This window comes from Anabrus simplex, chromosome 1 (genome assembly GCF_040414725.1).
Source record: "Anabrus simplex isolate iqAnaSimp1 chromosome 1, ASM4041472v1, whole genome shotgun sequence".
Taxonomy (NCBI): domain Eukaryota; kingdom Metazoa; phylum Arthropoda; class Insecta; order Orthoptera; family Tettigoniidae; genus Anabrus; species Anabrus simplex.
In genome coordinates, this window is record NC_090265.1 from 124,032,704 (window position 1) to 124,046,362 (window position 13,659).

The following is a 13,659-nucleotide window of genomic DNA, read 5'->3' on the forward strand; positions in this document are numbered from 1 at the left end:
TTTATGAAATATTGAAGGAAACCAAACAGTTACGGTTTCTGGTACACAAAGAAAATAACACCACACGTGCGTTAAATATAATCACAAACTGCACGTATAAGAATTGTTGAGCATAAAATGTTTTCTAAAACGAAATCAACGGGACAACGAACATACCGGTAGCTAAAAATGTGGTCATCCATAGCAATAGTTGTTTTACTTGTTAGCAATAGAAACCCTGCACTAGGTACTGGAAGAGCATTTCTGTGGTTCGCCTTAATGCTGGTAGAGTTCTTATCATTAAATCTAAGTGCGGCCAGTATCCAGTAATCGGGAGATCGTGGGTTCGAGCCCCACTATCGGCAGCCCTGAAGATGGTTTTCCGTGGTTCCCCATTTTCACACGAGGCAAATGCCGGGGTTGTACCTTAATTAAGACCACGGCCGCTTCCTTCCAATTCCTAGGCCTATACTATCCCATCGTCGCCGTAAGACATATCAGTGTCGGTGCGACGTAAAGCAAATAGCAAATATATATATATATATAGTAGTGCAGGGTTTCTACTGTTAACAAATATAAAACCTATTGCTGTGAGTGACCATGTTTAGCTACTTTTGTGGTTCCATGGACTTTTTTGTATATATATATATATCATTAAATCATAAAAATTAGAGTGTAATCATCGTCTTGCTCTGCCTACATTATCTACCTCCATTCAGCTCACATGACCCCACCGTCGGAGCCGGTTTTTATGTACAGCCTCATCCATCGAGTGTATTTCTAAATTAACCTTTATCTAGTTTGACTCGTCATTTAATAACAAATAAACACCACAAAAAACAGCAGTCGAATATTCTTTATAATTCGAGAACTACTGGACAGTTTTTATGTGGTTTCCGCTCCTGTCTAGAGGATCTCCAAGGGAAGGAAGACAATATCTTGAACGATTTAGGCAGCGTTACGGTGAGCCTCAGGAATGCACTTTCCGTACCTAGTAGTGCAGGGTTTCTACTGTTAACAAATATAAAACCTATTGCTGTGAGTGACCATGTTTAGCTACTTTTGTGGTTCCATGGACTTTTTTGTAAAACTTTTTATGCTCTACAATTTAAACATAAGTTAGCACCTGAAGTAAGATAAGATAATACCCGTCTCCCATAATCTTGGAAACCACAGATCAGGGAGAGGGTATTGTTTGTTGTAATCTTTTCTTACTTTTGATACATGAGATATACAAAAGTTTATATCCTATAGCATAGTTATACAACACAAAGAAAGACGTCCAGAAAACATCATAAACCAATGTTAACACTTAAATGATTTAGAAACTGAACAAAGAAAGAATGGCCTGAAATGAATGTTAGAAATATTATGCTAATAAATAGAACTTAAATAAAAGGAAAGATAACACGAGACTTCTCGAACATGCTATAGAGGTCCATCGGATACTCCGGAAACGTGAGCCGTCCACCACCCCCCAACTCGACAAAAAAGCGAGTGTCATCACAGTAGTCATACTCAGTCCCTGCACACCACGTCCGATATATCGAATGAATATTAACATCATAACATCAAAACATGCAAATTAAATAGAATATGACGATTCATCTTTTATATGCTATGAGTATAATCTACGTACATAATAGCTCTAGATTTCAACGAAGTTATATTGTCCAGGTTGCAGCAGGCACAATTCTGTCACTATCATGTATCAATTCTTACCTCTATCAGTTTTATTTCTCCACATTCCCTTAATAATGTTGAATAATTCAGCAATTCTTCCCGGAAATATTAACTACCACAAAACTTCGAGGAAGCAATCGCTTAGATTCGCAAAACCATTGACGCGCGATGACTCGCGGGCCAGCATAAATTATAACTCAGAACATTCATAATATGTTAAAACTATTAAAAGGCATAACATAAGCAACAACAAGAGAATATTCAATAATTTAGAGTTCAATCTGCTATTTCCACATGTCACAGAGCATGTGTGTAACTTGTAATATTGTACATTAGACTAGTTATACTAACCTTAACTCATTAATACCATTAAAAGGACCTTGATCTTGTCCAAAATTTACACGATTTCCTCAATCCGTTCTTGAAAGAACCAAAGCTTTTGTGAAAAACTGATGTAGGCAATGCATTCCAAATATCAATATCCGATTTAAAAAAGGATACTTGCTGTACTTTGAGATCTGTCCTTCATTTCTGTAAAATTATCTATCCCGCTTATTTAACAGGGCTTTTATGTGCAGCTGTTCAACATTCCTCTTGCTGGCTTGCTCGTATAGGACATTTTCATGCCAGGCAATCGAGCATTTTATTCCACTAGCCTCCAGCGTTTCCCGCCCTAGTTGCTGAATAATTGTTTCCACTTATAGAATTATAATCACTAAGTACCTTTCTGTCCTTCCTTGCACCATTTATTTCACTTTGATAATAATATACATAACCCCCTCGTCACAAAATGCGAAACCGGGCGAGATGGCCGTGCGCGTAGAGGCGCGCGGCTGTGAGCTTGCATCCGGGAGATAGTAGGTTCGAATCCCACTATCGGCAGCCCTGAAGATGGTTTTCCGTGGTTTCCCATTTTCACACCAGGCAAATGCTGGGGCTGTACCTTAATTAAGGCCACGGCCGCTTCCTTCCAACTCCTAGGCCTTTCCTATCCCATCGTCGCCATAAGACCTATCTGTGTCGGTGCGACGTAAAGCCCCTAGCAAAAAAAAAAAAAAATGCGAATATTTGTACGCCACATTCACTACGTTTTCGGCTTGAATATCTTTTCATGTCCTTTTCGGTGGACTATAGATGTTTACATATTCGCTGTATACTAGTGTGTCCAATGCAATATGGTACTGAAAGTCCCCTGAATATTCTTATGAGAGCATATGGTCAATGGAAATGCACCTTACTCCTTTTTTTGTGAATTTCCAAGGACGATGTTCATGTCCCCTAAATTCGTGTCTTTCGATGTATGCCTAATCGTCTGCGACTATTGAGGGAATCAAAGGTGCATCAGATTCGATGACTCTCAGTCTGATTCAGAGTTAAATCCGGGTTAGAACGGATGTTTGGACAATTTTACTTCATGACTAAGCTATTATTATTAACAAATACATCGCAATTGGGAAATATCACGTTGGCAATGACCACTTACAGTAGAGTGATAATAAAGTTAAAAGTTACACAACAACAACAACTACAACAAGAGTAAAACAATAATTTCCATGGAAAGAAAATGTTGTTGTTATTCTTTGAGTCATCAGTCCATAGACTGGTTTGATGCAGCACTCTATGCCATCCTATCCTATGCTAACCTTTTCATTTCTACCTAACTATTGCATCCTACATCTGCTCTAATCTGCTTGTCACATGCATACCTTGGTCTACCCCTACCGTTCTTACCACCTACACTTCCTTCAAAAACCAACTGAAGAAGTCCTGGATGTCTAAAGATGTGTCCTATCATTCTATTTCGTCTTCTCGTCAAATTTAGCCAAATCGATCTCCTCTCCCCAATTCGATTCAGTATCTCTTCATTCGTGATTCGATCTATCCATCTCACCTTCAGCATTCTTCTGTAACACCACATTTCAAAAGCTTCTATTCTCTTTCTTTCTGAGCTAGTTATCGTCCATGTTCCATCTCCATACAATGCCACGCTCCACACGAAAGTCTTCAAAAACATCTTTCTAATTCCTATACCGATGTTTGAAGTAACCAAATTTCTTTTCTTAAGAAAGCTCTTCCTTGCTTGTGCTAGTCTGCATTTTTATGTCCTCCTTACTTCCGCCATCGTTAGTTATTTTACAACCCAAGTAACAATATTCATCTACTTCCCTTAAGACTTCATTTCCTAATCTAATATTTCCTGCCTCACCTGCCTTCGTTCGACTGCACTCCATTACTTTTGTTTTGGATGTATTTTCGTCTTGTACTCCTTACCCAAGACTTCGTCCATACCATTCAGCAGCATCTCAAGATCTTCTGCAGTCTCCGATAAAATAACAATATCATCGGCAAATCTCAAGGTTTTGATTTCCTCTCCTTGGATTGTGATTCCCTTTCCAAATTCCTCTTTGATTTTCTTTACTGCCTGTTCTATGTAAACATTGAAAAGGAGGGGGGACAAACTGCAGCCCTGCCTCACTCCTTTCTGGATTGCTGCTTCTTTTTCAAAGCCCTCGATTTTTATCACTGCAGACTGATTTTTATACAGATTGTAGATAATTATTCGTTCTCGGTATCTGATCCCAATCATCTTCAGAATCTTAAATAGCTAGGTCCAATCAACATTATCGAATGCTTTTTCTAGATCTGCGAATGTCATGTACGTGGGCCTGTACTTCTTGATTCGATCCTCTAAGATCAGACGCAAAGTCAGGATTGCTTCACATGTTCCTAATTTCTTCTGAAGCCAAATTGATCTTCTCGCAACTCAGCTTCAACTTGTTTTTTCATTCTTCTGTAAATAATACGTGTTAAAATTTTGCAGGCATAAGATACTAAAATAATTGTGCGGTAGTTTTCACACTTGTCAGCACCGGCTTTCTTGGGAATAGGTATAACAATATTCTGCCGAAAATCGGATGGGACTTCTCCTGTCTCATATATCTTACACACTAAATGGAATAACCTTGCCATGCTCGTTTCTCCTAAGGCAGTCAGTAATTCAGACGGAATGTCATCCATTCCAGGTGCCTTGTTCCTATTTCGGTCACTCACAGCTCTGTCAAACTGTGACCTAAAAATTGGGTCTGCCATTTCATCAGCATCAACAGCCTCTTCATGTTCCAGAACCGAATTATCCACACCTTTACCTTGATACAACTGTTGGATATGCTCCTGCCATCTTTCTGCTTTGTCTTTCCCTAGAAGTGGCTTTCCATCTGAGGTCTTAATATTCATATACCCAAATTTCCTTTCTCCAAAGGTTTCCTTGAGTTTTCTGTATGCAGCATCTACCTTTCCCAGGACCATACAGCCTTCAACATCCTTGCACTTTTCCTTCAGCCATTCTTCCTTAGCTACCTTACACTTTCTATCCACTTGATTCTTTAATCGCCTGTATTCTTTTCTGCCCTCTTCATTCTTGTATTTTCGTCGTTCATCAATCACGTCTAGTATCTCCTGAGTTATCCACTGATTCTTTGCCGATCTTTTCTTCCTTCCTAACATTTCTTCAGCAGCCCTACTGACTTCATTTTTCATGACTGTCCACTCTTCCGCTATTGTGTTTCCTTCAGCCTTATCATTTAGCCCTTGTGCAACATGTTCCTTGAAACAATCCCTCGCACTATTTTCTTTCAACTTGTCTAGATCCCATCTTTTTGCATTCTTTCCTTTCTTCAATTTCTTCAACTTCAGATGGCATTTCATGACCAACAAGTTGCGGTCAGAGTCCACGTCTGCTCCTGGGAGAGTTTTGCAATCCAACACCTGATTTCTGAACCTCTGCATAATCATAATGAAGTTTGAACCAAGTATTGGCAAGGACTAAATTATGATCAGTCCACAATTCAACCAGCCGACTTCCTCTATCGCTCCTTTGATTCAATCCAAATTCTCCTAATGTATTACCTTCTCTTCCTTGGCCTACCACTGCATTCCAGTCTCCCATCACAATTAGATTCTCGTCACCTTTTACACATTGTGTTAAATCTTCTATCTCTTCATATATTCCGCCGATTTCCTCATCATCCGCTGAACTAATAGGCATATATTCCTAAACTATTGTGGTGGGCATTGGTTTGGTGTCTATCTTGACGACAATAATTATTTCACTATGCTGGTCGTAGTAGCTTACCCGCTACCCTATTTTCTATATTCATTATTAAACCAATTCCTGCATTTCCTCTGATTTTGTGTTGATAATTCGGTAGTCGCCTGACCAAAAATCCTGTTCTTCCTGCCAAGGTACTTCCCTTATACCAACTACATATAACTTCAGTCTATCCATCTCCCTTTTCAGATTCCCTAACCTACCACAACGATTCAAACTTCAAACATTCCACGCTCCGACTCGCAGAATGTCAGTATCCATCTTCCTGATGATCGCCCCCTCTCGTGTAGTCCCCACCCGGAGATCCGAATGAGGGACTAATTTACCTCCGGAATATTTTACCCGGGACGAAGCCATCACAAATACATCATTCATACAGAGAGAGCTGCATGTCTTCGGGAGGTAGTTACGGCTGTGGTTTCCCGTTGCTTTCAGCCATGTAGCAGTATCAACACAGCTAAGCCATGTTGAGTATTATTACAAGGCCGTACCACTCAATCATCTAAATTGCCGCCCTTGCAACTACCGAAAGGCTGCTACCGCCCTTTCGATGAACCATTCCTTAGTCTGGTCTCTCAACAGATACCCATCCGATATGTTTGCACCTGCGACTCGGCTATCTGCTTCGTTGGGACACGCAAGCCTCCCCACCGCGGCAAGGTCACATGGTTCGCAGGGGAGGGGTAAGAAAATATTACAAGGTATATTACTAGTTTAACATTCTAAATCCAGCAACATCATATACAAATTCACACACAACTTAATTATTTCCAGTGCTTAACACTACGGGTTACAATATTATAGGTTGAGCTTACCACTAGCTTTACATATACAAATTCTCACGTACCGTAAGTATTTCAAAATTTTACACTATGACTTACAACAACAAAAACTAGTGTTTTAAATCGTGAGTTAGTAAATAACAGAACGTAACAGAATGACATATTTCCAACATCTAAATAGTGAACTTGCTGAATACTTTAGGAAAACTGACAAGTAAAGAATCAAGCAAGTTAACAAATCATCCCGTTTTGAAAAGAATGTGTAAAAATGCACAGCATATAATCTCAACTATAACAGGGTTTGTGTGAGAAAAGGAGATTCAGTTTTTCTCGTCTCTCGTCATTCCTACCCAAAGCAATTGCATTCCTAAATCACAGACAGAGAAGTTCATAAATTACCCAGTAAATTTTGCGTAAATGAGCACTCAAACAATTCGCGTTCGTATATTTTCAATGCTTCACGGAAAAGCATAGAATCATGGATATTTCTTGGGTCAGAAATCGAGAGAACGAGTACAGATTATCTGGTTGTAGCCTCCTATAGCATGCGTGGAGTACAGGTAATGCACCCTTTGACTCAACTACTACTAAAATGTTTTCATTCCACCCCTGAAGGGGGGAGGCGCGCCTCCTAGACGGTAACGCTGTCTCTCAGGCCGGGAGATTTGTTACAGTGAAGGAGATGCTCAGAGAATGTGAGAGGTTTGGCGATATTAGGAACTATCCCGGCATTCACCTTAGTGCAGGAGAATGGAAAACCTTGGAAAACCATTCTCAGGACAGCCGACGGTGGGGACCAGCCGTGAAGTCCAGTCCTGTCCTGTATACGGTAGAACCGTGGCCACCCCTCCTCTGCTCGGCTGGCTGGTCAGAGTGCAGAGCTGTGGGACCACGGACCAGCCGTGAAGTCCAGCCCTGTACCGTCTCCCGAATGTACAGGCGTAGAGCCACGGTAGAGCCGTGGCCACCCCTCCTCTGCTCGGCTGGCCGGTGAGAGTGCAGAGCGGTCGGACCACGGACCAGCCGTGGCCACTTATAGGCTGAGACCCACTCTACATCTACCGAAGTTTGACTCCTACTACTACTACCACCACTATAAATGCTTTCATTCCCCACCCTGAAGGGGTGGGGCGGGTCACCTAGAGGGTAACGCCCTCTCTATGGCCAAGAGATGCGGGCGAGTTGGGGAGGTTTGATGGATGAGGGAGGTGGGTAGGAGGATGTGAAAAATAGAGGAGATGGTAGGTAGTGTTTTTTTTTTTCAGATAATGACCTTTATTGAAAAATATAGAGAAGATACAGAGATGTAAACATAGATGGAGTGAACAGCGGTTTACAAAGGGGCGAAGTAGGAGTTGTTGGGCGAGGAAGTGGTGAAAGGAAGAGAAGTTGTGAGGGAAGACGTGAAATGTAAGGGAGGAAGTGACGTTTAGAAGGGAGTGCCGGGGTAGAGGTAGAAGGTAAGGAGGTGAAGGGAAGCGGTTAAATGGTTAACAGAAGCTATAAGAAGACGAAGGAGGTCAAATGTTGGAAGGGGAGGTGGTATGAAGCCGGTTGGAGGAGGGTGTGGGTACACTGGTGGAGGTGAAAAAACGGGAGGAGGAGCTGGCCGAGGGCGATGAGATGGGCGATCTGAGGGTTGGCGACTAGGTGAAGGCGGGGAATGAGAGGGTTCCACGCGATAAGAATGGCCATGGACACGGGCACCTATGATGATGAGCTGTTGAACTGCTTCAGAGGTAGTCAGCTGGAGCCGTACCATGAATGTTGGTCCGGAGGCGTTCCTGATACAAATGGCACGTCGGACAGGAACGCTCGCTGCACGGAGTTCTTGGAGGACGTCCCGTTCGGAGAAGTCTGGTGGGATTCCACGGAGCACACAGCTGTACACTGTAGAAGGGGACGGTGAAGGCGGCTGGGTCGCTGATGACTGCTGAGCGATGGTAGCTGACGGAGATGGTGATGGCGAAACTGCGACAGACGAGGCCGGCGGGCTAGCAGGTACTTGCTGAATGGAAGGGGGCGTAGATATGGGGAGGAAGGACGAGAGAACAGGGAAAGAATGACAAGTGGTAACAGTGGTGACAGGAAGTGAAGAAGGGAGAAGGACGGACGGTGTGGTGGCTGTAATGGTGGTAGTTGTTGGGATGGTGAGTGTTGAGGTCAGAGGTGTCGTTCGGGATGGAGGCTCATGGACAATTGGGACAAGGGTTGGGTTGCAGAAAGCTGGTCTTCAATGTACGGAGGAGTTTGCACCACTGCGTAGGTGTGACAGTGAATCGTTGCGCCCGAAGTGTAAAGACGTTGAAGGGCGGCCTCGTCGCTGAGATGTACCAAAATCTGTGAAGAGGGTGTAGAGGCGAGGCCATCCGTCAAACGATAGACATTGTGGACCGGAAAGTCAGCGGCGCAAAGGTCGTAGAAGATGTCATCTTCAGGGATGGCAGGATCCACGCCGGGAATTATGCAAAAGGCCATGCTTGTGGGGAAGTCGACAGCCAACAAGGCGTCAACCGATATGCCAATTGAGGTCGGCTGAGTAGCAGATAGAGGTGGAGGCCACCCGGCCGAGCAAAAATAATGGTGATCACAAAATAATCCCACTGTAGAGACAGACGGTGTGTGACGTGTGTTGTGTTGATCATGTGTCGGGTTTGACTCCATCCACAGAGGACGTAAATAGTTCTGATAAATGAAAAGGAAAATGAGTGTATCCACAAAAAAATGTCATTATTATTTCGTTAATACATTATGAACAGTAAACGTAACCATAGTCCGCCTCTGTGGTGTAGTGGTTAGTGTGATTAGCTGCCACCCCCGGAGGCCCGGGTTCGATTCCCGGCTCTGCCACGAAATTTGAAAAGTGGTACGGGGGCTGGAACGGGGTCCACTCAGCCTCGGGAGGTCAACTGAGTAGAGGTGGGTTCGATTCCCAGCTCAGCCGTCCTGGAAGTGGTTTTCCGTGGTTTCCCACTTCTCCTCCAGGCGAATGCCGGGATGGTACCTAACTTCAGGCCACGGCCGCTTCCTTCCCTCTTCCTTGCCTATCCCTTCCAATCTTCCCATCCCTCCACAAGGCCCCTGTTGAGCATAGCAGGTGAGGCCGCCTGGGCGAGGTACTGGTCGTACTCCCCAGTTGTATCCCCCGACCAAGAGTCTGCAGCTCCAGGACACTGCCCTTGAGGCGGTAGAGGTGGGATCCCTCGCTAAGTCCGAGGGAAAAACCGAACCTGGAGGGTAAACAGATGATGATGATGATGATGAAAAGTAACCATAAACTATACATTACACGAAAGGAGCCTCCCCGTTGGTAATATCAGAGAATGATTCGAAATGATCTGGCGGCTGATTTAAAAGAATGATAACGCTCATGAACTGTCACAAAATTACATTCTAAACCTCGTAAATATGATACTATTATTATTATTATTATTATTATTATTATTATTATTATTATTATTATTATTATTATTATTATTATTATTATTATTATAACTGCCTCTGTGGATCAGTGGTATAGTGTCGGCCTGCGAATCCCAAGATAGTGGGTTCAAACCCGGCAGAGGTAGTCGGATTTTTGAAGGACGTAAGAAAGTTCAATCGACACTCCATGTCGTACGGTGTCGGCATGTAAAATATATCTGGTGACACATTTGGTTTTTACCCGACAAAATTCAATATCTCAGTGAAAGACACCCAAGTGAGTTTCGGCTTACTCTGTCCGCCATCTAGCAGGCCTAGAGTAAAATGGAACGTCGAAATTGACAAGCAGACAGCCGGATGGCGTCAAATTAAAATTTCTGCACACGGTAGCTGATGCCATATTATTATTATTATTATTATTATTATTATTATTATTATTATTATTATTATTATTATTATTATTACGATTATTATTGTCCGACTCATTGGCTGAATGGTGAGCGTTGAGACCTTTGGTTGAGAGAGTCCCGGGTTCGATTCCCGAACGGGTCGGGGATTTTAATCGTGTTTGATTAATACTTCTGGGTCGGGGACTGTTTGTTTGTGTTTGTTTCAACACTTTCCTCTTCATCTTCAGACAACATACCACACTACCAACCAACCCAGAAACACGCAATAGTGATTACATCCCTCCATATAAAGTTGGCATCAGGAAGGGCAACCGGCCGTAAAACAGGGCCAAATCCACAAGTGTGACACAATTTGTACTCGGGACCCCAAATGTGTGGAAAAAACGGTAAAAGATGATGATGATGATTATTATTATTATTATTATTATTATTATTATTATTATTATTATTATTATTATTATTATTATTATTATTATTATTATTATTATCCCTCCAGTGTGGGGGTGGCATGCCTATTCCTTAATCCAAGGCCCTGGGTTTGTTTTCCGGCCAGTTGAAGGATTTCAATTCTGGACTCAGAAGTAAAAAAAGGGTTCACTTGATACGAAATTTTCTCAAGCCCATAGTTCCAGGAAGAAAACACACATAGTGAGAAGATGGCGCTACTGAGACGAGCACTGGTTGCTATAGTTACGATGGTGCGGGGAAAATTTATGACGCTAATTTCGGCTAGAGCTCCAGCCCAGAAACATATCCATGTTAAATTTTCCAGTAAAATGGAAAGTAAAGCCACTAGGTCTTATAGAACTAACTTCTTAAGATAATCACACTTGATCACAGAACACAATACTCTGCTATTGATTCTGTGACTTTAAGCTAAACTATACCCTTTGTTTAAGATGTCGTAGCAGATTCGAAGGTAATGTAATTGGGGGCGCGCTGTACTGCTTCTCGAGTATGGATTCAAAGTGTGTCAATAACGGAAAATATGTGGAGAGCTAGTCTTGACCGTCTGTGCAAAGTGAATTGCCGATGTCTCCTCTGCTCTCTCTCTCTCTCTCTCTCTCTCTCTCTCTCTCCCCTAACAGTAATAGGACTAATTGCAGACGCCTCCTTTTGCAGTATGACCACATCCTTAACCATTTTCTGCAGGTATTCTTCTTCTCTTCAGCGATCATGGTGTGTCGTTGAGAGATTTATTTGAAGATCAAACTCACGTTCATGTTCTTAATTTATCGTTGAATTCTACAATTTGTTGAGAGCATATATTCTTTTTCACGTACAACTTCATCTGTTCTTAACCAGACAAAGCACATATTTTATAAACATCTTCCTCTGCACGTTCTGAACAAGAAGGTTTTATCAAGTCCTCCACCAACCCACCCAGAGTATTACAAGGTGCATTAAATCACCAAAGAGTTTCGAATTGTTGATTTCCTGTTTGATTACAGAGACTACAACGTCAGAGCAGAGACTGGCGCACATTATCAAGACGTTATTGTTTGGGGTGCTATCAAGGCTATGGTGTACGAGACTCATGGATCATCAAAGGTGCCGCTGATCACAGGAATAAACTATATTGATCTTCATAGTATAAATATTATTTTAGTACATGGTTTGCGAGCCATAGGTAATGGGATATCTGCAGGAGACAAGTTGTGTAGTATGGATCTTCCCAGTCCACCTTCAAACTTGGAGTCATATTACATGTAGTTATACTCTGGACTCTGTTGCTGAGTAAACAGCTCAGACAACAATGCAGGGAACGGTAGAGGAAGCTCTCAAGAAGTATGTGACGACAGATGTAACTTCGCACTAGCTACTGATGGTACTTGTCAAAGGGAGGTGTTGTTACTACTACCAATGCGGATACGGGACCCAGCCGTTCTGTCAAAATATTGTAGAGGTATAAATAGACTAAAGGATAAACACCGTGTTGATTTCATTTCAAATTGCTGTGGTAGTAGTGGTGGAATGGAGGTTGCTGGGATAAGAAAATTATTCCATCGTTCTTCCCAGTGGTATAATATTCGTTATTTAAAATACTTTGGAGATGGTTGTTCAAAGGCTTTCAGAAATGTTTCAGAGAGTAGACCACATGGGAATGAGATCTGCAAACCTGAGTGTGTGGCATACGTGAGGCGGCCGTAAAAAAAACTATGAAAGGAATGAAACTAGTTGATGGAAAAACACAAGATGACAAAGCCAGGTTGACTGATACTGTGATAAACCGTATACAAAACTTTTATGGCCTAGAAATTAGTCAAATACAGGTAATATTGAAGCTATGTGGAAAGGTGTATGGGCTCTATATTTCCAGATATCTTCTACACATGACGATTCCAACATACTGTGTGTTCTGCAGGTGAAAACAGCTAGTGTAAATTCAATAGGGTAAAAACTACTGGGGAGGCACACAATAATCACTCAATAGATAATCGATAATTTGATGTTCAAATAAATTATTCTTTTAACATTTAGCCTATTTTTTATAAATTTAAATATATTTCATTCCTGCATCCTTGGCTCTGTGCTTTGTACACAGCAGTCAATTACCATTAGACTAATTCTGACTTTCCCTGTCTAACGGTAGTATACTGGCCGATCGGGGTTTAAGTTGTGATGCCATTGACTCGACTAACTTGAATACTCTCTTTATCATTACAGTATTATTATTAGTAGTAATACTTGTTGTAGTATTTTATTGACTGTTCCACATCATAGTGCTGGGGTGTATTACTGAGACTGACCAATGGATAGCAGCAACACATTAGCGTTCTCATCAGAGGAAACACGTGAGCAGAATGAATCATCATAGAATTACTGAGCACATTTACATATCAGTGCAGAACATACGAGTATTGCATACGATTCAATAGACATAGCGCAAATTTAGACAACACAATCATCAAAATTGCTACTCTAGCTAATTGTCTGATTATGTTCGTAACTTTATTTCAAACAAATTTACTGTATAATGGACTTTATGTCCTGAACATTTCCTGAAAGGTCTAGATGTTTTACAGGATGAAGCCCCCTGCAGCGGGTGACGTGTCAGTTGTGTACTTAACACAGATTTCACTCTCAAGGAAAAGATTGGAGGCTTATGTTAAAATGTTGAATGTACTGTATAGCCTAATCTGAAACAATCATTCCAGGAAGAAAAGTTACGTTTTTAACTGAGCGGAGACAATCCCAAATGGTACATACTAAAACACAGTCAACGAAGCACAGATGTTATTCCTTTACCTTTCCTTCCCTTTTCTCAAAGAAT